Here is a 27,852-nt window from a genome sequence, read left to right as displayed (position 1 = left end):
TATTGTGTACAGTTCTGGTCGCCCCATTACAAAAAGGATGTGGAAACATTGGAAAAGGTGCAGAGGAGATTTATCAGGGTCATGTCTGGTGTGGAGGGAAGGTCTTATGAGAAACGGCTGAGAGACTTGGATCTATTCTCATTGGAAAGAAGGTGGCTGGGTGGGGGGGGGTGGAATTTGATAGAGACATACAAGATGATCAGAGGATTAGATATGGTAGACAGTGATAGTCTTTTTCTTAGGATGATGATGACAGCTTGCACAAGAGGGCACAACTACAAATTGAGGGGTGATAGATTTAAGACAGATGTCAGAGGCAAATTCTTTACACAGAGAGAGTGGTAAGGGTGTGGAATGCCCTACCAGCTAAGGTAGTCAACTCAGCCACATTAGGGAGTTTTAAACAATCCTTAGATAAGCTCATGGATGATTTTGGGATAGTGCAGGGGGACGAGTTGAGAAAATTCCACAGGTCGGCGCAATATTGAGGGCCGAAGGGCCTGTTCTGCACTGATATGCCTATGTCTAATTCCTATTAAATATACTGTCTCTGTGGGTAAGGCAGAGATTTGTGAAGAAGAGTCTCTACAAGTAGACACTCAGCTACTTTAGAGACACTTTGTAACTCTTGCCGGCTGTCTGATAATAAAGCTACTGTTGTTGTGCAGAAAACTTGCATCGTCTGGATTTGTGGAACAAAATAGGCATCAACAATGAAGGATATGACTGATCTTCAGACTGTGGCATACAGACTTACTGGAGTGGTTCACTGATGAAGAAAATGCAGTCACTGGATTGATTTGAAGAAATTGTGATTTTCTTTGAAGTGAAGAAGTTGGATATATTTTTGATAGAGCTGTATAAGATTATAACAGACCTAGACAAAAATATCGGCATTCGATAGGTGATGGCACAAGAGTTAAGGTCAGATGTAAGGTTTTGAGACAGCGGAAGATGAGCAAGTGTTTCTGCTGACTGTATTGGCTGGAAATATGCAGAACATGCTGCCTATTATGGTGATGCAAGTAGAGAAGATCAATGATTGATAATAACAATTAGATCAGTTCTGAGGGAAATAAACTTGCAGAGTTTGGGGTACGTATGGGGAATGAGAATATGGGATTCTGCTACAGAGAGCCAGCTTGGATTTGATGGGCCTCTTTCTATGCTATAATGCATTATATTTGGACTTGCTTAACTTGCTCTGGTCACCGATTAAGTTGTCATTTAGGTAAATCTGTGTTCCTACTCAGACCAATACAGGCTGTCCCTCCACAGCAGGAGGTAATGTTTACTGCTTTATACTGGGTTCTTTGGGGGGGGTGGTGGGGGGTGCAGGGTAATGGTGTGTGTAACAGTCTGCTAGCATTTATCGGAAATGGCAAAAACACCAGTGCAGCCACACTGGGGATTGACTCTGGAAATGTGGGGAATGCCAGAAGGGAATTCTTTACCCATCCCACCTGCAAATTGGCCAAACCAGTCAGATTGGGGAGCTGTTCACCTGCTGTGTGTGTGTGTGTGTGTGCGCGTGTGTGGGGGGGGGAATGGGATTCACTCAGGCATCCATCTTGCTGAGACACCAGTGAATTGACTGATAGTCACAGTTGAAGGATTTTTTTCTCCTTTTCACGCCAAGTAATGAACAATGGTTTTGGCAGCTCAAAGTTGTGCACATAGAGATCTTAGCTTTGGAAATGTTCACAACATTGTTGAACATGTACAGATTCACACTGGGTACAGATTTTTATTTTCCTTTATTCATTCACAGGATGAGTGTATCGCTGGCCCGGCAGCATTTACTGCCCATCCCTAATTGCCCAGAGGGCAGGTGAGAGTCGACCACATTGCTGTGGGTCTGAGGTCACAATGTTGGCCAGACCAGGTAAGGATGGCAGCTTCCTTCCTGAAAGGGCATTACTGAACCAGATGGGTTTTTCTGACAATCGATTAATGGTCATCATTAGACTCTAAATTCACAAGTTTTTTTTTATTGAATTCAAATCCCCCCCCCTCTGCTGCAGCAGGCTTTAAACCCAGGTCTCCAGAACACTATCTGGGTTTTTAGATTAACTGTCTCACGACAATACCACTCGGCCAATACTTCCCCACATCGCTGTCCATCTGCACAGAGTGAACAGTGATTGTCTGGTTCATCAGAACTGGGTAATCACACATACGTTTGCTCAATGATTGCAGGAGTTGGATGTTGATTGGCTGTTGACATCCATCTCCGAACCATGTATTCTGGGGTTTGTTTCTGATGATGATTAGAAGCATCATCAGTCTTGTTATCTTTTGGGGATAAAACCAGTTTCAATAAGCTTTCTGTTAAATGCATAGCAATCAATTCTATCTCACAACTCTCAGGCAGATTAGTTTTTGTAGAAGAACTCTCCTTCCCCCCAACCTCCTCCAGCCTCACCTCCAACAGTACAATAATCTCAGAGTCTCTTTATGATTATGAATGAGACAATCTGATCAGCTGCTTCTTTCCCTACTCCTATGTCAAGTTGGATCTTAAACTCCCCTTACTGCAGTTGTGATCCTGCATCATTGTACAGTGTTGCTCGTATTTCATGTCTTGGCCTATCAGTGTTCATGATACTGCATGTAGTATATGGGGCCAAGAGTGTAAGCGTTTAGCTCTTTCCTTCCAACAACAGCAGTAGAATTGTACTCCAACAAAACTTACAGAATCACGGCCCAGCATATTCCCCAATTTACCTCTTACCATCAAACCAGTGTTTCAATCCTCATTCAACTGAGAGAATTCAGGAGAGCATGTCAGTAACAGCAGCATGAATACCTAAAAATGAGGTGTTAACCTGATGAAGTTACCAAGGAGGACTACTTGTGTGCCTAACAGCATAACCAGCAAGTGATAGACAGAGTGAAGCAATCCGGGAAACTTCGGACCAGATCTTAAATCTGCAGTCCAGCCACATCCAGTTGTGAATGAAGTCAGAGCACAGCTGGAGTTCTGAGGACAGTTCTCTTCAAGATATTAACCAACAAGAATGTCAGACTGGATTAATTATCATAAAACTCAAGTCCGTTTGATATTCATATATTTACAATCAGTGTTCAATTCACCAAACGTCGCTGAAGGTAAAGATAATCTTCAAGTGATTGTAACAGTGGAGACATCTGAATACTTGATCAGCAAATTAAAACCTGTTGTGTTTAGATAGTAACAATTTTAAAGAGATTTTAAAAAGTAAGGTGACTTGAGTATAATGGAGGAAGTTGATTGGTGGGTAGCTGATAATGTTGTTTTAATCTGAAGTTAATTTAGGATTAGTTAACAAATAAACACATGGGAGGGAATCCCAGCCCTATGGAGTGCACATCCAGTTCCATGTGGGAAAACCAGGACACTCTTGTGAGAGCGACAACCACAAGAACACGGAGGTGACATGGGAAATGTCCGGAACACTCGTTTGACTGCGGTTAAAGTACTGCCCACATTTCTGATCCCCTTATTCCAGGGCTGATGTGATCACACCAGAGAGGGTACAGAGGAGATTGATCAGAATGTTTCTACAATTGGAAAATATCTGCTCTGAGGAAAGATTGGATAGGCTGGGGATGATTTCTGAGGAGGATGAGCTGAGATTTAATTGAAGTGATAAAATGCTGAGGAATCCAGATCGAGTGGATAGGAAGGAGCTATTCATTAACTGAGAAGTCAGAAACTGGAGGATTTAGATTGAAACTAATTCCCAGAAAGAATGGGAGGGGAGAATTCATTTCACTCGGAGATGGTGGGGAGCAGGAACTCATTGATGGGGTGGCAGAGGCAGGAACCAGCATCACATTAGAATAAAAGGACATGGATGTAACGGAGATGCTGGAACATGCAGGGCTGTGGACTAAAGTCTGCAGAATGGGATCATTGTGATTTATTTAACATTTCTCCAGAATATTAAAGTCAAGTCCAATTTGAGAATTTATGAACATCATCCGACCTGAATTCCAAATGTCAGAATAAATTTATCAGAAAGTTCAGCACAGATCGAGGCCACTTGGCCTATCCTGCATGTGTTGGCTGTAATAGAATGACCCAGGCTTTACAGCGTTATGTACTCACCAACGAGAGCAGCAATTTCAGACTGTGTACTCTGCCCTCTATGTTGTTATAATCTGTTTTTTCAATGTATTTCTTTCAGAGCTGCTCACCTTGTTTCCTGGTTTCTTTCCCAGCCCTAAATCCATTCCCCATGGCCTTGAGGGACTACCATTTCTGCAATTTAATTTCTCCTGCCTTCCCCCGTGTGACAGACTGTCTTTTTGTCCTTGTCTCACCCCCACCTTGCACATAACTTGTTACATTTCTGATGGTTCCCAGACCTCTGTGACTTCACTGCGCACCCTGGGTCAGGGGCACAAGTTGTGAATTCTCTTCCTCATGAGATAATTGGAAATCTGTCTGGCTGCAATTTCCCCCAGATTTTATTTTGTAAATAAAAGAGGATTTGCGTCAGACTCAAGTATTTGTGAGCCTTCATCCACAATCCTGAGCACTTCGACATAATAGGTGACCCTCCCACTGATGTGCAGGTTTGATGGATTGGCTGTGCTAACATGGCCTGTAGGTAAGGTGGGTTGGGTTAGCCATGCTAAATGTGGGGCTATGGAGGTAGGGTGGGACAGCAGGTCATTGCAGACTCGATGGACCGAATAGTCTCTTTGTGCGCCTAAGGGATTCTGTAATTCTAACTAGTTGTGATTGTTGTCACATTTTCCTAAGTCCAGGTTCATTCATCTCAGGTACACATGCTACCTTTTGTATTTCTGTGTGTGCCCGTAGTGTTAGGTAAGGGGTAAATGTAGGGGTATGGGTGGGTTGCGCTTCGGCGGGTCGTGTGGACTTGTTCACAGTCTCCATGATTGTGCAGATTCAGTGGATCAGCCATGGGAAATGCAGTGTTAAAAGGATGGAGTGCTCCAGGTGGGATGCTCTTTGGATGGTTGGTGGGGTTTGATGGGCCAATGCTCTCCTGCCACACTGTTGAGATTCTATTCTATGATTGTGGATAAAGGCTATTCTATGATTGAGGATAAAGCAGGGTGTTCTTGGAGAGGCGGTAATAACTGGAAAGCTGAATCCAAAAATCACCACCTTCACCAAAGGAGATTTTCGGAAAATGACAGATAGTCAGGTGGATTAGCATTCCAATCTTAGATAGTGAGGAAGCATGTAGGAGATAATGATTTTGCAATTTTAAACTGAGGGGAGACAGTGATTTATGGTTTTAGATTGCATCGTACATTCGCAGTGTGAATATCCATCCTGTACTTTATTACAAAGCCAAGGTCACTGACAATGAAAACCAAAACACCCAGGAAATATCGCCTCACCTCGTAATCTGATAAAAGAATTCTGATAAGTCTGGTTGACCTTAGAACAAAGATGAAAAGTTGGAAGATTAAATCCAATCCCAAGATCCAGTGCTTAAACAAAAGGAGATGACAATAGGATGAGGCAGGAGTTGGCTAATGTAGACTGGAAACAAAGACTTTATGGTGGGAAAGTTGACGGACAGTGCGGGAATATCAAAGAAATTTTTTGAAGTGCTCAGCAAAAGTATATATCAGGGAAAAGGAAGGACTGTAGGAAAAGGAATAATCTGCCGTGGGTGGCTCAGGGAATAAGAGAGTCTATCAAACTGAAATAGAAGGCATACAAATTGGCAATGACCATGGAGATTAGAAAAACTTTAAAGATCAACAGAAAGCGAGATGGGATTGGGGGAGAAAAGTGATTAATAGCTATCCCCAGGGCTGGAATAACAGTTTATACTGCTAGAGGGGAACATGTTGTTTGGGGAACATATGGCCTCTAATTGTTGAAGCACTTAACTGTTACCATAATCCTGAGCAAGTTAAAAATCACAGCACACTCCAAAAGCTTGTACTTCCAAATAATCCTGTTGGACTATAACCTGGTGATGTGTGGTTTTTAACTTTGTCCACCCCACCACCGGCTCCTGCACATCAGAATCCTGATAGAGAGCCCCACGGAAACTGAAGTGCCTGTCAGATACTTGAGGGAGCCACAGGGGGTGTGGGGGAGGAGGGGTGTGTGGTTTAACCACAAAGTGCTGAACTGAACTAGACTTTCTAATTGCCGTTGCCATGGAGATAATACTGAGAGACAGTCTCTATTCAAAGTCCTAAACCACAAAGGTATAAGAGTGGGAGCTGTACATTGGACAGGTGGGGAGTTACTTGATGCTGCCTGGAGGTGTTTTGCTTGTACACTATCCAGGTAACTGCCATGTTTCATCAATAAAGACTCAAAGAAGACCTCTCAGAGTTCTGTGCCCAGTTATTCCTGTCCAGCAGGGTTCAGGAATATGAGTACACAGCAGTCAGTCTTCACAGTGGAGGATACAAAGAACATGGCAGTAATTGAGAAGGAGACTGAGGAAGGTGAGGACCTAGATAATAACCAGGATCATGAAAGAGTTAGAACTGGATATGCTAATGGAGCTAAAGGTAGACAAGTCTCATTGCCCTGATGGAATATATCCCAGGATACCAACAGAGTTAGTGGGAGAAATAGCAAATGCACTTAGAGTCATAGAGTCTGACAGCAGAGACAGGCCCTTTGGCCCAAACTGGCCCATGCCGACCAGAATGTCCATCCATACTAACCCCATTTCCCTGCATTTGGCCCATTTGCTTTTGACCCTTTCGACCCATGTATTTGTCCAAATGTCTTTTACCTGTTGTGAGTGTTCCTGCCTGAACCAAGAGTCGTGAGGTGATGTTGCAGCTGTACAGGACTTTGGTTAGGCCACATTTGGAGTACTGTGTGCAGTTCTGGTCGCCTCACTTTAGGAAAGATGTGGAAGCTTTGGAGAGGGTGCAGAGAAGATTTACCAGGATGTTGCCTGGAATGGAGAGTAGGTCGTACGAGGATAGGTTGAGAGTTCTCGGCCTTTTCTCGTTGGAACGGCGAAGGATGAGGGGTGACTTGATAGAGGTTTATAAGATGATCAGAGGAATAGATAGAGTAGACAGTCAGAAACTTTTTCCCCGGGTACAACAGAGTGTTACAAGGGGACATAAATTTAAGGTGAAGGGTGGAAGGTATAGGGGAGATGTCAGGGGTGGGTTCTTCACCCAGAGAGTGGTGGGGGCATGGAATGCGCTGCCCGTGGGAGTGGTAGAGTCAGATTCATTGGCGACCTTTAAGCGGCATTTGGATAGGTACATGGATGGGTGCTTAATCTAGGATAGAAGTTCGGCACAACATCGTGGGCCGAAGGGCCTGTTCTGTGCTGTATTGTTCTATGTTCTATGTTCTAACCACTTCCACTGGCAGCTCATTCCATATACGTACCACCCTCTGTGTAAAACAGTTGCCCCTCAGCTTCCCTTTTATTCTTTCTCCTCTAACCTTCAACTGATCCAATCAAGCCGTCCAATCCTTGAGTTCCTGGGAAAAAGACTGTGTGCATTCACCTTATCCATGCCTCTCATGGTCTTATACACTTCGAGAAAAGAACCCCCTCAGTTTCCTCTGCCCTAAACATAAAATCCTAACTTGTCCAACCTCTCCCTATAACTCAGACCCCTGAGTCCTGTCAACATCCTTGTAAATTGTTCTGCACTTTTTACAGTTTAATAACTGAAACCTACATTACATTCATCATATTTCCAGTGTTTCCCCGCGGTGCTGGAACCGACGGGACAATGCCAATGGATTACAATCCATGATCGAGAATGAACTCCTTTACAACAATCCCGTTTTCATAGTGTTTCCCATGGTGCAGATATCCTTGTGTCTTTCTGGTTGCATGGTTAATTAAAGACTTGTCCTTCTACAAAGCAAAGTTGTGGCTTAATTGTTCCTGGGAAATGTGCCATGATTTTCCAGAATTACAAAAACAAATGAAACCTCTCTCCACACTCACCATGCTGACATGGACTTGGCTGTGTCTCAGGACTTTCCCAGTCACACTGAGATTTGGAATATTTGCCCATGGAGAGAATGCACACCTTTCCTTCCAGATGAAAAGACCAATGATATTCAGATCGGCACGGATCAAGTAACTATCAGATCTGAACATGAAGTTCAATTTGAATTTCTCATCCGCAAATCCACCCTTTCAGTACCATACAACAGAGCACACAAGTTACCACTGTTAATACAGGATGGAAATTCATAAGACAATTGTAGTATTAAACTGTAGTTTCCTTGTTCCCCCAAAGCTTTAAACCTCAGTCTCACAATTTCTCTCTTCTGTGAACTGAAATCCAAACCAATCCCCCCACTCCTTTCCTCCACACCCAGTTCTCACACACTCTCTCTTCGAATCCAGTTTCCTAGCTCCTGATGAGAACCATCCTGCATACACTGCTTCCTGCACACTCTGGCCAAGACCCATCTGACTAAAATGAGCCAAATTAGAATTCTAATTGCAGGCCCACCCTTGTCCCTTTCCATAACAACCCTGAATCTTCACAAAAGAGTTCTGATAGCTTTCTGCAAAACGCTGCCCCACTGATAGTCTGATCACATGTCAGGGTAGCAAGAGAAGGGCCATTCCCCAGGGTCCTGCTCCTAGAGGGATGAAGCTGCTAATGATAGATTAATCCCTCACACCCACAGCCTCCTTCCCAGGCACTGACCTATACTGTGCATACTCCCACAGTCGGTCAGCACTGCACCCGTGCACTTGTCTCCCCTCTTACAGCACGTGCTCCCGATCATACAGGAGTCCGGGTGATTGACAGCAGCAGCTGCCCAATATATCAGAATCCCTACAGTATGGAAACAGGCCCTTCGGCCAAACAAGTCCTTACTGACCCTCCAAACAGTAACTTATACAGACCCGTTCCCCCGAACTAATGTAACTAATACTATGGGCAATTTAGAATGGCCAATTCACCTGCCCTGCACATCTTTGGATTGTGGGAGGAAACCAGACCACACGTAGGAAACCCGCTCAGACACGGGGAGAATGCGCAAACCCCACACAGACAGTCGCCCGTGGCCGGAATCGAACCCGGGTACCTGGTGCTGTGAGGCAGCAGTGCCAACCACTGAGCCATCTCTATAGAGTGGAGGGGGCGGGACTGGAGGACTGGGACAACGGGGTTGTAAACAATGAATAAATGTGGAGGACACTGGGGGATGGACAGGTCAGTGAGGGACAGGAGCAGTGCAGCAGCAGGAGGGGATCCTGGACAAACTGAGCAATGGGAGAGTCTGACAGGAGAGAAACTACAGGGAGGTTCTGTTTGGAGGCTCAGGCAGGGACAGCTGGGAGACAGTATGGCCTGGTGGCTTGGGCAGGTTTACTAATCAGTCTCTTCAAAGATGCTATTACTCAACTCTGAGCCTGATCCTCCTGGTCCAGAGGTAAGGACACTTACACTATTTCCTGGTGGGCAAGGGATACAGGGACTGCCTTTCAAAAGGAACTCACCTGTGTTGGTAATATTAACAAGACTCAATACAGACTCACTGACAAAATGCTGGTGTACTTGAACTTCATCCAGAATATTAACACCTATAACTGGGCAATGCAGACCCCAATGTACAGAGTTAAATCCTGGAGCTTTGTGCATGGGAAATCATCTCTCATGAATTTGACTCAGTTTTTTTGAAGAAGTAACAAAGAGGATTACTGAGGTCAGAGCATGGACATGATCTACATGGACTTCAGTAATGTGTTTGACAAGGTTCCTCATGGGAGACTGGTCAGCAAGGTTAGATCGCATGGAGTACAAAACTGGCCCAAAGGTAGAAGGCAGAGGGTGCTTTTCAGGCTGGAGGCCTGTGACCAGTGGAGTCTCACAAGGATCGGTGCTGGATCCACTACTTTTCGTCATTTATATCCATGATTTAGATGTGAACATAAGAGGTATTGTAAGTAAGTTTGCAGATGACACCAAAATGGGAGGTGTAGTAGACAGTGAAAAAAGATTACCTCAGAGTACAAGAGGATCTGGATCAGATGGGTGAATGGGCTGAGGAGTTCAGTTTAGAAAAATGCGAGCTGTTGCATTTTGGAAAAGCAAACTTTAGCAGAACTTAGACAGTTAATAGTAAGTTCCTGGGGAGTGCAGGTTTATAGTTGCTTGACAGGAGAGTAGCAAGTAGATAGGATAGTGAAGGCCACAGTTGGTCTGCTTGTCTTTACTGGTCACAGCATTGAGTATAGGGGTTGGGAGGTCATATTGCAGCTGTACAGGACATTGCAAAAGTTGCCGAATCAATATTCCATAGAATTCTGTTCTCCTTCCTATCAGATGGATGTTCTTAAACTTTAAAAGAGATCAGAAAAGAATTATAGCATGGTGCCAGGGTTGGAGAGGTTGTTTTTCCTGGAGCGTCAGGGGCTGAGTGGTGACCTGAAAGAGATTTTTAAAATCAGGTTGGGCATGGATACGGTAAATAGACAAGATATTTGCCCTGCAGTGGGAGAGTACAGAACTAGGGGACTGGGAGGGAGGGTAGGACCGAAATGGATGCGGAAAGAGCGGGGTATAGAGAGGGGTGGCACAGAGACGGGTCGGGACAGAAAGTGGGACTAGAGAGGAGGGGAACACGGGGGGAGGAGGGGGAGGTTGCGACTGACAGAAAGGGTGAGGGTAACAGACTGGGGGGGGGGGCGGGGGAACAGGCCGATTGGGAGGGGGGGTGAAGAGACAGGCCGGTGGGGAAAGGCCGACAGAGGGAGGGGGGACAACAGGCCGACAGAGGGAGGGGGACAGGCCAATGGGGGGGGGGGGGGGAGCAGGCCAACAGAGGGGGGGAGACAGGGGGAGTAGACAGAGCAGGGGGAGACGGGGGGGGGTGGGGAGAGCAGACAGAGCAGGGGGAGACAGGGGGAACAGAGAGGGAAGATGGAGAATTATTTTATAGATCTAAAACTCAATTCTGTTCCAGTTTTCTCCTCCTCACCTTAATTCCTTCTAAAGGGCTCAGAATAACTGCATAGATCTTGGAAAGTAGAGTTTCAGGGAGATCAGGTGCTGGACGTGGCATTTGGGACACTAACATGGAATGGAATGTGCTGTTTCGATTCGATTCGACTGTCTGTGTGGTGTTTGTACATTCTCCCTGTGTGTCTGCGTGGGCTTCCTCTGGGTGCTCTTAATTTCCTCCCACAAATCCAAAGCTATGCAGGTTAGCTGGATGAGCTTTGGGTAATGGTAGGTTACAGAGTTAGGGTGGAATGCTGTTCCGATGGTTGGGATGGTCTCATGGGCCGAAAGGCCTGCTTCCACACTGTAGGGATTCTGTCACTGAATATAGGGATTAGGAGGGCACGTTGTGGCTGAGTAGGGCATTGGGGAGGCCAGTTTTAGAATACTGTGTTCAATTGTGGTCTCCCTGATTTCAGAAAGATGTTACCAGAATAGGACTCAACCTCTTAATGACAGAGTTCCTGGGAAGTGTTGACAGACAAACAGACCGTGCAGTGTGGATTGATAGGTCATTGAAAGTGTGGTTGAAGATAGACAGGTCGGTGAAGGTGGTGTGCGGTATGCTAGCTGTTATTGGGCAGTGCATTGAGTATAGGAGTCGGGAGATCATGTTCCGGTTGTACAGCTTATTGGCTCAGCCACTTTTGGAATCCCCAGACTGCTTTCAATTCCAGTCTCCCTGTTCCAGGAAAGATGTTGGGAAACTTGGAAGAGTTCAGAAAAGTTTTTCCAGGGTGTTGCCAGTATTGGAATATGTGAACCATAGGGAGAGGCTGAATAGGCTGAGGCAATTTCCCTGCAGCACTGGACACTTTAGGTGGCTTTATCGAACTTTATAAAATTGTGAGGAGCAATGATAGTGTGACTAGCCATCGTTTCTTTTTTTTCCCCCCAGAGTAGGGGAGTCCAAACAAATGTGAATCTTTTTTCCAAGGTGGAAATGACAAATTCTAGAGGAGAGATGGCAAGTTTAAAGGATATGAAAACCAAACCAACTGAAGATGCTGTAAACCAGGAAGAGAAATAGAAGTTTCTGGAAAAGCTCAGCAGGTCTAGCAGCATCTGTGAAAAGAAATTAGAGTTAACGTATTGGAGGAAGGGTGACCAGACCCGAAACTTGAACTGATTTTTCTTCACAGATGCTGCATGACCTGCTGAGCATTTCCAACAACATCTGTGTAAGTTTAAAGGGAGTTGTTTGGAGTATATACCTGAGAGGAACTTTATAAAGTGCGAGTGAGACCACATCTGGAGTAATGACAGAAGTTTTGGTCCCTTTATTTAAGGAAATACATCATTCCATCAGAGGCATTTCACAGAAGATTGACTGGGATGAACCCTGGTTTCCAGGGATTATCTTTAAAGAAAAGGCTGAAGAAGTTGGGACTCTACTCACCGGATTTGGGAAGAATGAGAGGGGATCTCATTGTAACATGTAGGATTCTTAAGGAGTTTGACAGGGTAAACAATGGGAGGTTGTTTCCCAACAAGAGGGAGTCTGGAACCAGATTCTGGGATAGTCACGGAATCACGGGTTCTGTTTTGGATTCGTCAAGTTTGAGGCAACACCGACACGGGTCAGGGGTTTCAGTAGCAATGGAGCTGGGGTGAGGTGGAGACAAGCAACATTTAAGAGATTGGAATTCCTGGTGTTTGTGATTGTGTAGATGTCTGATCAGAAGGTCACCTTGGGGTCAGATATGAGAGCAATATTGTGAAGAGTGTGGTTCTGCCTCAGACACTTCCCAGTGAGAGGGAGGGGCTCAGCAGTCAGGGAAAGTAATTTGTAACAGCAACTGAAGGCAATGGGTTTAACCATTGTAACGTTCCGTTGCAGGAAATTGCAGCCAATCGCTTGGTGGGAGTGTGATGAGCAGTTTGATAACTGAGTGATGGAGAGGGATGACGGGGAGGGGGAGCTGGGCATTGTCAGTGTACATGTGAAACCTAACACGGTGCTTTTGGACAATGTCAACTCCTGGCAGTGTGTAGGTGAGAAACAGGAGGGACCAAGGAGAGATCCTTAAGGGACACCAAACACAAGGAATTCAGAAAGGAAAGGGAGAGTCGGGATGGAGTAGGTTTTTCAAACAATGGTGGGTTCAAATATTAGTTTGTAGCAGAATGGGACAGAAGACATAACCAGGAAAGACAGACAGGTAGAACAAGGAACAATATCTGTGAATTGGGGAGGGGGGGTGATGAGGAGGAGGAGCAGCCCAACTCCAAAAGCACTATTTCTACATCAGTGACATCACCCAACTCCACCCTAGTCTCAGCTCATTTACTGAAATACTTGTCCATCCCTGTGTTATCTCCAGACTTCATTATCCATACACACTCCTGGCCAGCCTCCCACATTCAACTTCCATGTAATCTCAAGAGTATCTAAAACCCTACTGCCCACGTACTCACTTGTACCAAAGCTTGTTGATCCATCAAAAGGCTCCTATTAACAAGCAACAATTTAATATTCGCACCCTTGATGTAATTCCTGGTTGTGAACATCCCTGTCTCCCTGCACCACACAACCTGTGAGATCCCAACATCTTATTTTCTTTCAGACTCCGAACGATGTGTTTATTCATTGCTTCATCTGCCTGACTGTTTCTACTGTTGCCAAGGCAACGCGGTCTGGAATTCGCACTCTGACCCCCTCAGACCTGCTTTCCTCCTTTAAGGTATTCCTGAAAACCTGCTTATTTGGCAATTCTTTTGATCACCTGACCTAGTATCCCCAGCTGTGGCCTTATGTCAGAAGTTCTCAATGGTATTTCTGTGGAATTAAAAACATGGTTAAAAAAAAAAACAAACTGTTGTTGATTTGCACATACATTGTCAACTCTTCACTGTCGCTGAGTGAATAATCTATAACAGCTCTTACCCAAACACATTGTGGGAGCACCTTCACCACACGAACTGCAGCTGTACAAGGAAGTCAAACATCACCTTCTCCACAGGCAATGGGGCTTTGGCACTGATCACTAGTATCTGTGGAGGGAGAAATACACAGTTGATATTTCAGGGAGTGCAAAATGCATTATCGGGAGGGAAAATGGTACAGAATTTGGGATTTTCAAATTTGTGTTTTACAATGTGCACTAAGTTCTGTAAAACCTCTCATTCCATACCGTGAAAATTTCCTTCTCTTCCTGGTCAATATGTCTTTCCTTTCCCCTGCCCTTCACCTTCACACATTTCCAATGCCTTGGTCACAACAAAACTGTGCTGCCAATGAAGTTTATGACATGGTTGAGTATTGCCCCGCCCCTCATTCACTCCGATTGGTTGAAGGACCAACTAGCACCTCTAGCCCCGTTCCCCAACTCTTATTGGTCCTGCGCTGACATCAATAATCCGAGGCACATTGTGGGCTGGAGCATGCTCAGTGCTTCCTGCTTTTGCTATTCATCAGGTCTCAGAGAGATGGGCTCATCCCTGTTTCTCCTGATGTCAGACAATAACAACAACTACCTGCATTGTATCGAGCCTTTCACATTGACAAATATCCTAAAATGCTTCACGAATGATGGAAACGTTGATTAAAGAGAACGATTTTTAGATACATCTTTAAGGCGGACAGGGGGGTTTAGGGAAGATATTCCAAAGGTTTGTGTCCTCGGCAGCTCCAATCGTGGAGTGATGTAGGTGGGCAACAGCTTACAATCGAGACAGTTAGTGGCTAACCATAAGTTAACAACCTCATGTCGTAGCCCCCCTACCCCACACACCAGGCCTCGTTCTCACAGCCTGCCATTACACACTACCTATGGTTAGCCACTAACAGTCTCCATTAACAGCTAATCACCCTCCCCCAGCCAGATCGTTATCCACTCCTTTATCCAACCACTCTTCTCACTCTATCCCCACCTATCCTTTACTCCTTTTATCTTCCCCTTCCACACTAACTTCTGCACATAAACTGACCTTTTTTACTCAGTCATATCTCTTCTGTGGAAGGGACACTGGGTCTGAAACTTTAACTCTGATTTCTCTTCACAGATACTGCCAGACCTGCTGAGCTTTTCCAGAACCTCCTGGTTGTTGTTTCTGATTTACATCTTCTGCAGTTCTTTTGGTTTTAATTTACCGGGAGTTTGTAATTCAGGTCCCACAGCCTCTGTCCCAGTCTCTGCTGTCTCTCCCAACCCCAAACAGTGACACTGCACCTGCACAGCTCATGGACAGGTGTTGTCTTGCTGGCCACATCCCTCATTCAATCCCATTGCCTGCAGGACCACACAGATTCTCCTCCCATTGGTCTGGAGCTGCCGTCAATCAGCCGGACCCCATTGTGATGAGAGTGGAGGGCTAATCCCTCTCTCTGCCCTGGGATGAGCTTCATCATTCACACTGAATGGGGCAGTATCACAGAGCACAGGGCCTGGGGGCTATTCAGCCCATTGGGGCTGTACTCTCTCCCTTTGGAGATGCTGCAAATCTGTCCCAAGTCCCCTCCCATGTGCCCACGGCCCCCCAAATCTTTCCTTAAAAAGATTCCAAGTCTGTTTCAGAATACCTGCCGAATCTGTCGTTCAGACTGTTCCAGATGCTCAGAACTTACTGAATAAAATAGTGTTCACATTTTCACCTTGTATTATTTGCCAGTTACTTGAAAGTAGTTACTAAAAATTGTGACAGTGTGAACAATCCTCTCTCTCTCTGCAAATTCAAGACCTTGGAACCAAATCTGCACCAGATCGAAATCACTGCTTCACCTTCTCAGCTCCAAGGATAATTATCTGTGCTTCAGCTAGCTCTCCCCAAAAGAGAGGAATGCATCTTAATTTATTAAGATCAAAGAAACAGACCTTCGGTCCAATTCGTCCATGTCAACGAGGAATCCTAAACTAATGGATTCCCATTTACCATCTATTGGCCTGCATCCATCAAAACCCTTCCTATTCATGTACCCAATTGGAAGCCTTTTAGATGTTGTGATTTTATCAGCCTCCACTACTTCATCTGGTAGCCCCTCCCATACACACACCACACTCAGCTTGAAAACGTTGCCATTTAGATCCCTTTTAAATCTTTGCCCTCTCAACTTAAACCCAGGTGCTCTAGTTTTTGACCCACCTAACCTGAGGAAATAGGACCCCGGCTGCTCACCTTATTCACGCCCCTCGTGATTTTATAAATCTCCATGAAGTCACCTCTCAGTCTTTGACTCTCCAGAGAAAATAGCCCAGCCTATTAAGCCTCCCCCTGTAGCCCAAATCCTCCAATCCTGGCAACGTTTTTGTAAATCTTGTCCAAACCTTTGCAAGTTTCACAACATCCTTCCCAGAACAGAGTAATTCAAACTGAAAACAGTTTTCCAGAAGTGGCTTAATCAATGTCCTGTCCAGCCACAATATGGCGTCCCAGCTTCTGTATTCAACACATTGACCAATAACAGAGAGCGTTAATGGAGTCCCATTTGCCAGCGGTTCACACTTATCCCTCTAAAACCTTCCTTTTCAAGTACCCAATCAGATGCCTTTTAAATGCTGCAATTGTACTAGCCTCCACCCGTTCCTCTGGCAGTTCACTCCATACTTGCAATGCCCTCAACATGAACACGATGCCCCTTAGATCCCTTTTAAATCTTTTCCCTCTCACCTTAAGCCTGTACCCTCTAGTTCTGGACCCACCAAACTTGGGAAAAAGTCCCTGACTGCTCACCTTATCCATGCCCTTCATGATTTTATGAGATCACCTCTCAGCCTCCAACTCTCCAGGGAAAATAGTCCCAGCTTATTCAGCCTTTCCCAATAGCTCAAACCATCCAACCCTGGCAAAATTCTTGCAAATATTTTCTGACCCCTTTCAAATTTCTCAACATTATTCCAAGAACAGCGAAATTGGAACTGAAAACAGAATTCCAGAAGAGCTGTAATCAGCGCCCTGTCCAGCTACAATATGACGTTACAACAGCTGCATTCAGTGCATTGACCAATAACGGGGAGCGTACCAAATGCTGCATTCACTCCCCTACCTACCTGTGACTCTACTTTCAAGGAACTAGGAACCTGCACTCCAAGGTCCCTTTGTTCAGCAAGGTTCCCCAGGACTTTACCATTAAGTGTATAAGTCCTGCCCTGATTTGCCTTTCCAAAATACAACAGCTCACATTTATCTAAATTGAACTCCGTCTGCCATTCCTTGCTCCAATGGCTCATCTGATCAAGATCCTGTTGTATTCTGAACTAACCTTCTTCATTCTACATCTCCAATTTTTGTGTCTTCTGTAAACCTACTGACCATACCTCATATATTCACATCCAAGTCATTTATTTAATGACTTAATATCCATCCTTGCAGCACATTGCTGCTCACAGGCCTCCAGTCCGCAAAGCAACCCTCCATCATCCTCTGTCTCCTACCTTCAAGGCAGTTTTGTAATGGCTTGCTCTCCCTCCATTCCATGTTATCTAACCCTGCGAACCAGTCTGCTTTGTGGAACCTTGTTGAATGTCCATATAAACAACATTCACTACCTGGCTTAATCAATTTTCTCTGTCACTTCAAAACACTCACTCAAGTTAGTGAGACCCAATTGTGCACGTACAAAGCCACATTGACTCTCCCTGATCATTCCTTACCTTTCCAAACAGATGGATATCCTGTCCCTCAGAATCCCTTCCAACAACTTGCCTGCCACTGACTTCAGGCTCACTGTTCTCTTGTTCCATGGCCTCTCCTTACCACCTTTTAAAAAGAATGGGACCTCACCTGTCGTTATCAACGATACAAATACCTCAGGAGAGGCCCAACAATCACATCCCTAGATTTCCAGAAAGTTCCAGGATACACCTGATCAGGTTCCAGGGCTTTATCCACCTTGATGCGATTTAAGACATCCAGTACCACCTCCTCTGTAACATGGACACTTTTCAAGTCATCACTGTTTATTTCTCCAAACTCTCGAGCTTCCATATACTTCTCCAGTAAAAATGAAGTGAAATATTTGTATATCTTTCACACCCCCTGTGGTTCCATAGACAGCCTTGTTGACCTTTAAGGGGTTCTATTCTCTGGTCCAGTTAATCTTTTGTCTGTGATATATTTGTTTAATCTCTTTGGATCCTATTCCAGGACATCCCAGAAAGGCCGACTTCAAGGACCGTAATTTTCCTCTGACTTGATCAACAATGCCCTCCAACACATACCCTCCACTTCCCGCACCTCCGCCTTTACCCCACCCCTCCAGACACAATAAAGAATATAACCCTGCGCTCTTCACCTTCCACCCCACTCATCTCCAGATACAGCCCATTAACCTTGGTTATTTCTGCTATCTAAAGTCAGACCCCACCACCAGAGACAGATTTCCCTCCCCAACCCTACCTGCGTTCCACAGAGACCATTCCCGCTGCACCTCCCATGTTCGGTCCACACCCTCGACCCTCCCTTGCCGCCATGGGAGATGTAAAACATGTGGCCACACCTCCCTCTGACCTCTGTCCAAAACCCCAAAAGGATATTTTCACATCAGGCAGAGATTTGCCTGCACATCCCAAAGCCTCATATACTGCATCTAGACACTATGGGAAATTTAACATGATTCATCCAACTAACCTACACATCTTTGGACTGTGGGAGCAAACTGGAACACCTGAAGGAAACCCTTACAGACACTGGGGAGAATGTGCCAACTCCAACACAGTCGCCTGAGACTGGAAACAAACCCAGGTCCCCTGGTGCTGAGGAAGCAGCGCTCATCACTGAGCCACAATACTGTGGGATCTTTGGTGTTAATGCGCTGCCCCACTGATACCTCAGTCACTGACCCTGCCTCATCTCCTAAGTGGCAGTGATGACGGAGTGAAATTATCGCTAGACAGTTAATCCAGAGACCCAGATAACGTTCTGGGGACCCGGGTTTGAATCCCATCATGGCAGATTTTGGAACGTGAATTCAATAAATATCTAGAAAAAATAATCTAGTGATGACAAGGAATCCATTGCCAATTGTTGGAAAAACCAATGTGGTTCACTCACGACCTTTAGGGAAGGAAAATGCCATCCTTACCTGGTCTGGTCTGCATAGGACTCCAGACCTATAGCAACGTGGTTGACTCTTACCTGCCCTCTGGGTAAACGCAGCAATAAATGCTGGTCGTGCCAGTGACAGCCTCATCCTGTGAATGAATAAAGAAAACAGGTTAGGTTTTGTTCCTTCTCTAGTAAGTACATCCCACCAACTGAATCTGAAATGTTCTCGTACACACTGAACAAATACCTTTCCATCCAAGCCCTTAACACTACAGCACTCCGAGGCCATGTTGGTAAAATTAAAACCACTTGTCATTGCAGCCATATTATTCTTTCAGATAACTGAGGTCTCCTGGTAAAATTGTGTCTCAATTCCCCGCTGACTATTGGGAGAGAGAGTCTATAATACAATCCCAGTAAGATGGTCATCCCTTTCTTATTTCTCAGTACCAACCAAATAACTTGCCTGGATGTACTCCCAGGAATATCCTCCCGAAGCCCAGCCATAATGTTATCCCTAATCAAAAACACCTCTCTCCCTGCTCTGTTGGCCCCTTTCTATCCTTGCTATAACATCTATACCCTGGAACATTAAGCTGCTAGACCTGTCCATCCCTGAGTGATGCCTCTGTAATTGCTGTAATATTGCTGCCATATTCAAAACCATACCCTGAGCCCATCTGCCTGACCTGTCAGGTCTCTTGCACTGATATAAATGCAGTTCAACTGGTGTGTCGCACCTCATTCTGTGACTTGCTCTTGCCTGCCTTGACAGTCTGACTGGTGAACAGGACCAGCCTCAGACTCACCTCTTTTCTCACTATCTCTTTAGGATTACCCCGACTCCCTCACTTGTTTAATGCCTCCCGAGTGGCACGAGCAAATCTCGCTGCTCGTCAGGACCCCAGGCTTTCCCCTTCCTATGCCATTGGTACCAATGTATAATATCCTCCCACTGGTTATTTTCCCTTTTGAGAATATTCTGCTCCCTCTGTGAGACATCCTTGACACTGGCACCAGGGCGGCACCACCCCATTCTGATGTCTCACTGTCAGCTGCAGAAATGGCAGACTGTGCCTCTGACTAGAGAGTCCCCTATCACCATCGATCGTGTGGAACTGGATATATCTTACATTGTGTTCGAAGCCAGTCTCAGTACCAGTAACTTGGCTGTCAGTGCTACATTCCCCTGAAAGTCTATTACCACCTACATTTTCCAAAACAGTATACTTGTCTGAGATGGGGATAGCCACAGGAGACTCCTGCAGTACCGACCTACCCCTCCTCGCTTTCCTAGCGGTAAACCATCTACCTGACTGTATCTGCAGTATCCTGCATTCCTGAGACTGCCACCTATCACACCCCCAGCTCCTCTCAATTCCTCACTGCCTTTAATGACTCCTCCACCAATCCATGCGTTCCAATAGGATTTACAATCACACTTCCTGCAGACAATCATCAGGATAATTGAAACTCTGAGGTAAAAACAATAACTGCAGATGCTGAAAACCAAATACTGGATTAGTGGTGCTGGAAGAGCACAGCAGTTCAGGCAGCATCCAAGGAGCAGCGAAATCGACGTTTCGGGCAAAAGCCTTTCAGCAGGATGAAGGGCTTTTGCCCGAAACGTCGATTTCGCTGCTCCTTGGATGCTGCCTGAACTGCTGTGCTCTTCCTGCACCACTAATCCATCATTGAAACTCTCCCTAATCTCCCACATCCGACAGGAACAGCACGCCACTCTACAACAGGCATCTCTCCACCTTAACAATCTACAGACCAAGACAAAGGCACAGTCTTACTGCTCAAAAAATACTGCCCGAGAATAACTTAATGCTTACATTTCATATCTTAAACATTTCATCAAGAGACCCTAAGACATTAAAAAGAAATCCTTACCTTACTCACTATTGTAGATTGAATAAAATAAAACCGACTAAGATTGTTATTTGAAGAGACTGAAACTCACTGAGCTGATCCCCGGCTCTGAGTACTTCCAAGGGTGAGGTCTCTCTGAGGACAGCTGTGAAATGTCTCTGTTTCTCTTCTCTGTCCACTCCATTTCCAGAGAGGTTTTTAACTTCACAGCAAGTCAGCTCAGAGAGGTCACTGCTTGGTTTTATTCACTGGGGGTTGCCTTTGCTGCCCAGACCAGTATTTATTGGCCACCTTTACTTGTCTCGGAGAAAGTGGTGGTTAACCACCTCCCTGAAATGCTGTCGTCCATGTACACCACAGTGATGTTTGGACAACAATCCCCCTCTGGCCCCACAACCCTCCCTGTCTCTGTAATCCCCCTCCGGCTTCAGAAATTACATGACCGTGGCATAAGATTTTTATTTAGATTCATTTGTGTTTCATAAACTGGCCCAAAAAAGTGAAATATTTCACCGCCAAACAAATTTCTGTTGATTGACCTTTTGGAGAGGCTGACCTGACACATGGACATTGCAGTGTTTTATCTCAAATTGTACACGTAGAATGATGGAACTTTCTTTTAGTCAGAAATAGAAAAGGTGCAGTCACCTTGTTGGGTGTTTATTATAGGCCCCCCAATAGCAGCAGAGATGTGGAGAAACAGATTGGGAAACAGATTTCGGAAAGGTGCAGAAGCCACAGGGTCGTAGTCATGGGCGACTTCAACTTCCCAAATATTGACTGGAAGCTCTTTAGATCAAGTAGATTGGATGGGGCGGTGTTTGTGCAGTGTGTCCAGGAAGCTTTTCTAACGCAGTATGTAGATTGTCCAACCAGAGGGGAGGCCATATTGGATTTGGTACTTGGTAACGAACCGGGACAAGTGGTGGGCTTGTTAGTGGGTGAACATTTTGGTGATGGCGACCACAATTCTGTGACTTTCACCTTGGTTATGGAGAGAGATAGGTGCGCACAACAAGGAAGTTTTTACAATTGGGGGAAGGGAAATTACGATGCTGTAAGACAGGATTTGAGGAGCATATGTTGGGAGCATAGGCTGTCAGGGAAGGATGTGGTGGAAATGTGGGACTTTTTCAAGGAGCAGATATGACGTGTCCTTGATATGTATGTACCGATCAGGCAGGAAAGAAATGGTCGTGTGAGGGAGCCTTGGTTGACAAGGGAGGTTGAATGTCTAGTAAAGAGGAAGAAGGAGGCTTACATAAGGTTGAGGAAACAAGGTTCAGACAGAGCAGTGGAGGGATACAGGATAGCCAGAAGGGACCTGAAGAAAGGGATTAGGAGAGCTAAGAGAGGGCATGAAAAATCCTTGGCGGATAGGATCAAGGATAACCCCAAGGCATTCTATGCGTATGTGAGAAACCCGAGAATGACGAGAACGAGGGTAGGTCCGATCAAGGACAGTGGTGGGAGACTGTGTATTGAGTCGGAAGAGATAGGAGAGGTCTTGAACAAGTACTTCTCTTCAGTATTTACGAACGAGAGGGACCGTATTGTTGAAGAGGAGAGTGTGAAACGGACTGATAAGGTAGAAGAGATACCTGTTAGGAAGGAAGATGTGTTGGACATTTTGAACAACTTGAGGATAGACAAGTCCCCCGGGCCTGACGGGATATATCCTAGGATTATGTGGGAAGCAAGCGAGGAAATTGCAGTACCGCTGGCAATGATCTTCTCGTCTTCACTGGCAACTGGGGTGGTACCAGGGGACTGGAGAGTAGCGAATGTTGTGCCCCTGTTCAAAAAAGGGAATAGGGATAACCCCGGGAATTACAGGCCAGTTAGTCTTACTTCTGTGGTAGGCAAAGTAATGGAAAGGATACTGAGGGATAGGATTTACGAGTATCTGGAAAGACACTGCTTGATTAGGGACAGCCAGCACGGATTTGTGAAGGGTAGGTCTTGCCTTACAAGTCTTATTGAATTCTTCGAGGAGGTGACCAAGCATGTGGATGAGGGTAGAGCAGTGGATGTAGTGTACATGGATTTTAGTAAGGCATTTGATAAGGTTCCCCATGGTAGGCTTATGCGGAAAGTCAGGAGGCATGGGATAGAGGGAAATTTGGCCAATTGGATAGAAAACTGGCTAACCGGTCGAAGTCAGAGAGTGGTGGTAGATGGTAAATATTCAGCATGGAGTCCAGTTACAAGTGGAGTTCCGCAGGGATCAGTTCTGGGTCCTCTGCTGTTTGTAATTTTTATTAATGACTTAGATGAGGGAGTCGAAGGGTGGGTCAGTAAATTTGCAGATGATACGAAGATAGGTGGAGTTGTGGACAGTGAGGAGGGCTGTTGTCGGCTGCAGAAGGACTTAGATATGATGCAGAGCTGGGCTGAGGAGTGGCAGATGGAGTTCAACCCTGCCAAGTGTGAGGTTGTCCATTTTGGAAGAACAAATAAGAATGCGGAATACAGGGTTAATGGTAGGGTTCTTGGTCAGGTGGAGGAACAGAGGGATCTTGGGGTCTATGTACATAGATCTTTGAAGGTTGCCACTCAGGTGGATAGAGTTTGTAAGAAGGCCTATGGAGTATTATCGTTCATTAGCAGAGGGATTGAATTCAAGAGTCGTGAGGTGATGTTGCAGCTGTACAGGACTTTGGTTAGGCCACATTTGGAGTACTGTGTGCAGTTCTGGTCACCTCACTTTAGGAAAGATGTGGAAGCTTTGGAGAGGGTGCAGAGAAGATTTACCAGGATGTTGCCTGGAATGGAGAGTAGGTCGTACGAGGATAGGTTGAGAGTTCTCGGCCTTTTCTCGTTGGAACGGCGAAGGACGAGGGGTGACTTGATAGAGGTTTATAAGATGATCAGAGGAATAGATAGAGTAGACAGTCAGAAACTTTTTCCCCGGGTACAACAGAGTGTTACAAGGGGACATAAATTTAAGGTGAAGGGTGGAAGGTATAGGGGAGATGTCAGGGGTGGGTTCTTTACCCAGAGAGTGGTGGGGGCTTGGAATGCGCTGCCCGAGGGAGTGGTAGAGTCAGATTCATTGGCGACCTTTAAGTGGCATTTGGATAGGTACATGGATGGGTGCTTAATCTAGGATAGAAGTTCGGCACAACATCGTGGGCCGAAGGGCCTGTTCTGTGCTGTATTGTTCTATGCTCTATGTTCTATGTTCTATGTTCTATTGCTAAAAAGGGAGGCAATGGCTTAATGGTATTCCTGCCAGATGAGTGACATGTACAGTGTTCCGAGGATTAGGTTTAGAATCCCAACATGGCTGACGGCAGCATCGGAATTCAAGACAATCTAGAATGGAAAGGCGAATGACGACCATGAAACTATTGTTGATTGTTAGAAAACCCATCTGGTTCACTAATGTCCTGTAGGGAAGGAAACGGTCATCCTCACCTGGTCTGGCCTACATGTGGCTCCAGACCCACAGCAATGTGGTTAACTCTCAACAGCCCTCCGGAAAAATACTTTAAAAACTGTTAACAAATCCTCTGCAGGTATCACTTAAAAACTGGCTATTCTCATTGGGACTGTGAATTTCTGAAGGGCCTGAACTAAAACTGAGTTTCAGCTTCACCTTCTCCCTGTCTCCCCTCACTCTGTTTACACCCAACTCTAAAACACTCTCATTGAGCCAAACAGCCCTCACAGTGCAGCCCTGTCATTTTCATTGTCTGCTCACACCTACACTGCCCTCAGCCTCCTGTCCTGTTCCAATGCATCTCAATGGGAGCTCAGGGACAGCACCTCATCTTTCAATTCAGCCCTTTGTAACCCCAGAGTCAACATGGACCTCAGCAGTTTCGGAATGAACAGACAGTTGTCAGAAGCTGAAACATTCCAAATGAAAGGTACTGGAATTTGTGTCCAAAAGGACTTTTAATGGGAAGTTTACAGGTAATTGAAAATATGAAGTTTACAGGTTAACATCATGAAGTGGGTGATTGGGTCTAAATCTGACAGTTCTTACAAAGAGACGAGGTGTAATCTGGATAAATCTGTGCTCCCTTTCAGGCTAATATCTCTTTCCTCTGCTGCAGGGCCCAGAACAGAGCACAAACCCAAAGTGTGACCCAACCATGAATTTGTACATCTTTCTGCTTAACAAAAATATTGGGGATATTTTCCCACAAACAGATCAGACAAACCTTTCTCCTTCCACAGTTAAAAGCCAATGATATTCAGATCCTGATGACTCCATTGACTGTAAAAACTTGCTTTTGAGATCCTAGCCTCAATTATTCTGATTTAATATCCTATGAAATGAATTTACAAAACAAAACTCTCAGTCAGTGCAGGAAGAATATAAAGACATACTTTTCGCTTGGTATGTGCTTGATGTGTAAATGCCTCTCTTCAAATCGCACCCCCCACCCTCGGAAGGGGACATGCACATGCGCCTCACCTGTACCTTACCCCTAATAAAGATGGCGACCATATCCCATGACCTATCACCGCCTAAGGGCCGCAGCCATTTTCCCATCTGCTGCAAACGCGGGACCGAGAGTTTCTAATTCAGACTAACGACCCGCACAGAGTGTAATTGAAACTTCCCAGTCTAAAGTGATTCATTTGGCCCCAAGGTCCCATACTTCCCGCGGGAGCCTGTGCCCCACAACCTGAGCCGCCTCCGGAATTTTAATTTTGTTTCTTTCAAAGATGTGAAAAGAAGGGCCCTGTGTAGACTGCTGCTGCACACCGTCCACCTCTTCTCCCTCATCCACCGTCCGGACACGCCTTGGCATGCCCACTTGCCACCGGCCGGTGGGGATCCCCAGTGGAGGGCTCTCTACGCGGGAGTCCTCCCCCTTTCTCTCGGGGATCTGGGGTGGAGGGTGTTGCACGCAGCAGTCTCCTGCAACCGCAGATTGCGGTGGTTCACGGACTCCCAGCCCAACTGCTTGTTCTGTGGCGCTGTGGAGTCCATGGACCATGTATATATTGGGTGTGGGCATTTGCCCTCCATTTTTGATTTTCTTAAAAACCTCCTCCTCTGCTTTTGGTTGCACTTCAGTCCCACGCTCCTGATCTTTGGGCACCCGGTACAGAGGAGGGAGGGCAGATCTGAAGACCTCCTCGTGGGTCTGCTCCTGGGCCTGGCCAAACTGGCCATCAACAGGTCCAGGCAGCGGGCCGTGGAGGGGGTCGTTAGGGCCGACTGCCTGCCCCTCTTCCAGGGTTACGTTAGAGCCCGGGTGTCCTTGAAGAAGCAGCACGCGGTGTCCACCAACACCCTGGAGTTGTTCAGGGAGAGGTGGGCGCCACAGGGAGTGGAGTGCATTATTTCCCCGTCCAACTCTATTTTGATTTAGTCCCTACCCTCCCCTTCACTGTTTTGATCACACAGCATTGCCCTTTGATGTGAAGGGCAGTGCTTGTCACTGGCCACTGGGGCGTTTTCCTATCTTCCTGGTGGTGGAAATTGAATAAAGATTCGTGCACTTTGTGTCTCTCACTGTGTCTCACACCTGCACACACACACCATGGGTGCTGGGGAAAAAATAAGTACTACCGCAGTTTAAAAAAAAAATAACAGGAGATTGGGTGATAATAAAAAAAAGAAAAAAAGATATAAACATGAGATTGCATATGGCCATACTAGAAAAAAAAAGTGATTCATCATCTCCGTCTCCGAGGCCACTCTCCCCTTCCCTGTTTGCGTCTCCCACGTTCACCGACGGCCGTGTCACGTGGCGCTGCACAGGCAGAGTTACTGGTGATGTGTCATCCCACTGGCCACGCCCCTCATTCACTCCCATTGTTTGGATGACCAGCTGGTTCCACTTCGTCCACCGGTCCCACCAATCTTTCCTATTGGTCCGAAGCTTCCATCAATCAGCTGGACCCCATTGTGAGGTCAGTGGTGGGATCCTCCCCCTGTCTGAATCAAACCCAGAAGGTGTATGGATGGTGTCAATCAGGAACAACAAGCAGAAGATGCTGGGAAAGCTCAGCAGGTCTGGCAGCATCTGGGAACAGAAATCTGTCCAGTGGCCCTTCCTCAGAACCGATGGGAGCTGGGAAAATTAGAATTCTGACACTGTGGAAACAGGCCATTCGGCCCAAAGGTTCCACAGCGTTCCTCCGAAGAGTATCCCACCCAGACCCATTCCCCAACCCTATTACTCTACATTTCTCCTGACTAATACACCTAACCTACACATCCCAGAACATTATGGGAAATTTAGCTTGGCCAATTCAACTAACTTGCAGATCTTTGTATTGCAGGAGATAGGGGTTAAAGAGTAAATAATAGGCAGGGACAGAACCCAAAGAGAGACTGGAACATTTGGAAAGACAAAGGAGTGGATTATGATCTTGCTGGGGGGGTGCATAGCTGTTAATGGAGGGGACAGGAAGCTGTGTCTGGCAGCATCTCAGTGGAAGTGGCGGAAATGGCGACTGATGATCTACGTTCTGCTGCAAAAACAGACCCCGAGCTTCCAGCTGCCTGCCACTTTAACACACGAGCCTGTTCCCTGGCCAACATCTCTGTCTCACGCTTACTGCAGTGTTCCAGTAAAGCCAGTTTTTCCAAGGACTGCAATTTCCCCTCCCACATAGTCAATACCATCGAATGTGTCTCCTCCACTTCCCGCACCTCTGTCTTTGAAATCCACACCTCCAACTGCAAGGATAGAACCCTCCCCAAGTCCTTACCATCCATCCAGATACAACACATCATCCTCTGCCATTTCCACCACCTACAATCATACCCCACCACCAGATTCCTAAGGGGTTTGACAGGATAAATAGTGAGAGGATGTTTCCCATCACGGGGGAGTCCGAAACCAGATTCTGTGTCAGTCACGCAATAAAGGGTTCCATTTCAGATTCATCAAGTTTAAGGCGACACAGACGCGGGTAAGGGGTTTCAGTAGCAATGGAGCTGGGGTAAGGAGGAGACAAACAACGTTTAAGAGATTGGAATTCCTGGTGTTGTGATTGTGTAGGTGTCTGATCAGAAGGTCAGCTTGGGGTCAGATATGACAGCAATATTGTGAAGAGTGTAGTTCT

At 45.9% G+C, this 27,852-nt stretch overlaps 1 long non-coding RNA gene across 2 annotated transcripts in view; it reads right to left on the bottom strand.

Annotated features, from left to right (window-relative positions):
• LOC140484545 (uncharacterized) overlaps positions 1-27,852 on the bottom strand; it is a 50,506-nt gene that overhangs the window by 18,247 nt on the left and 4,407 nt on the right. The window contains exons 3-4 of one of the 2 annotated variants that reach the window (XR_011962275.1): positions 18,971-19,079; positions 13,838-13,944 (exon numbers count right to left, since the gene is read on the bottom strand). This is a non-coding gene — a long non-coding RNA (uncharacterized lncRNA). The remainder of the gene's footprint in view (positions 1-13,837; positions 13,945-18,970; positions 19,080-27,852) is intronic. The other variant, XR_011962276.1, reaches the window with a different exon arrangement.

This window comes from Chiloscyllium punctatum, chromosome 13 (assembly GCF_047496795.1).
Source record: "Chiloscyllium punctatum isolate Juve2018m chromosome 13, sChiPun1.3, whole genome shotgun sequence".
Classification (NCBI taxonomy): Eukaryota; Metazoa; Chordata; class Chondrichthyes; order Orectolobiformes; family Hemiscylliidae; genus Chiloscyllium; species Chiloscyllium punctatum.
The sequence above is the reverse complement of the archived record's forward strand: the minus strand, read 5'-3'. Positions and strand labels throughout refer to the sequence as shown.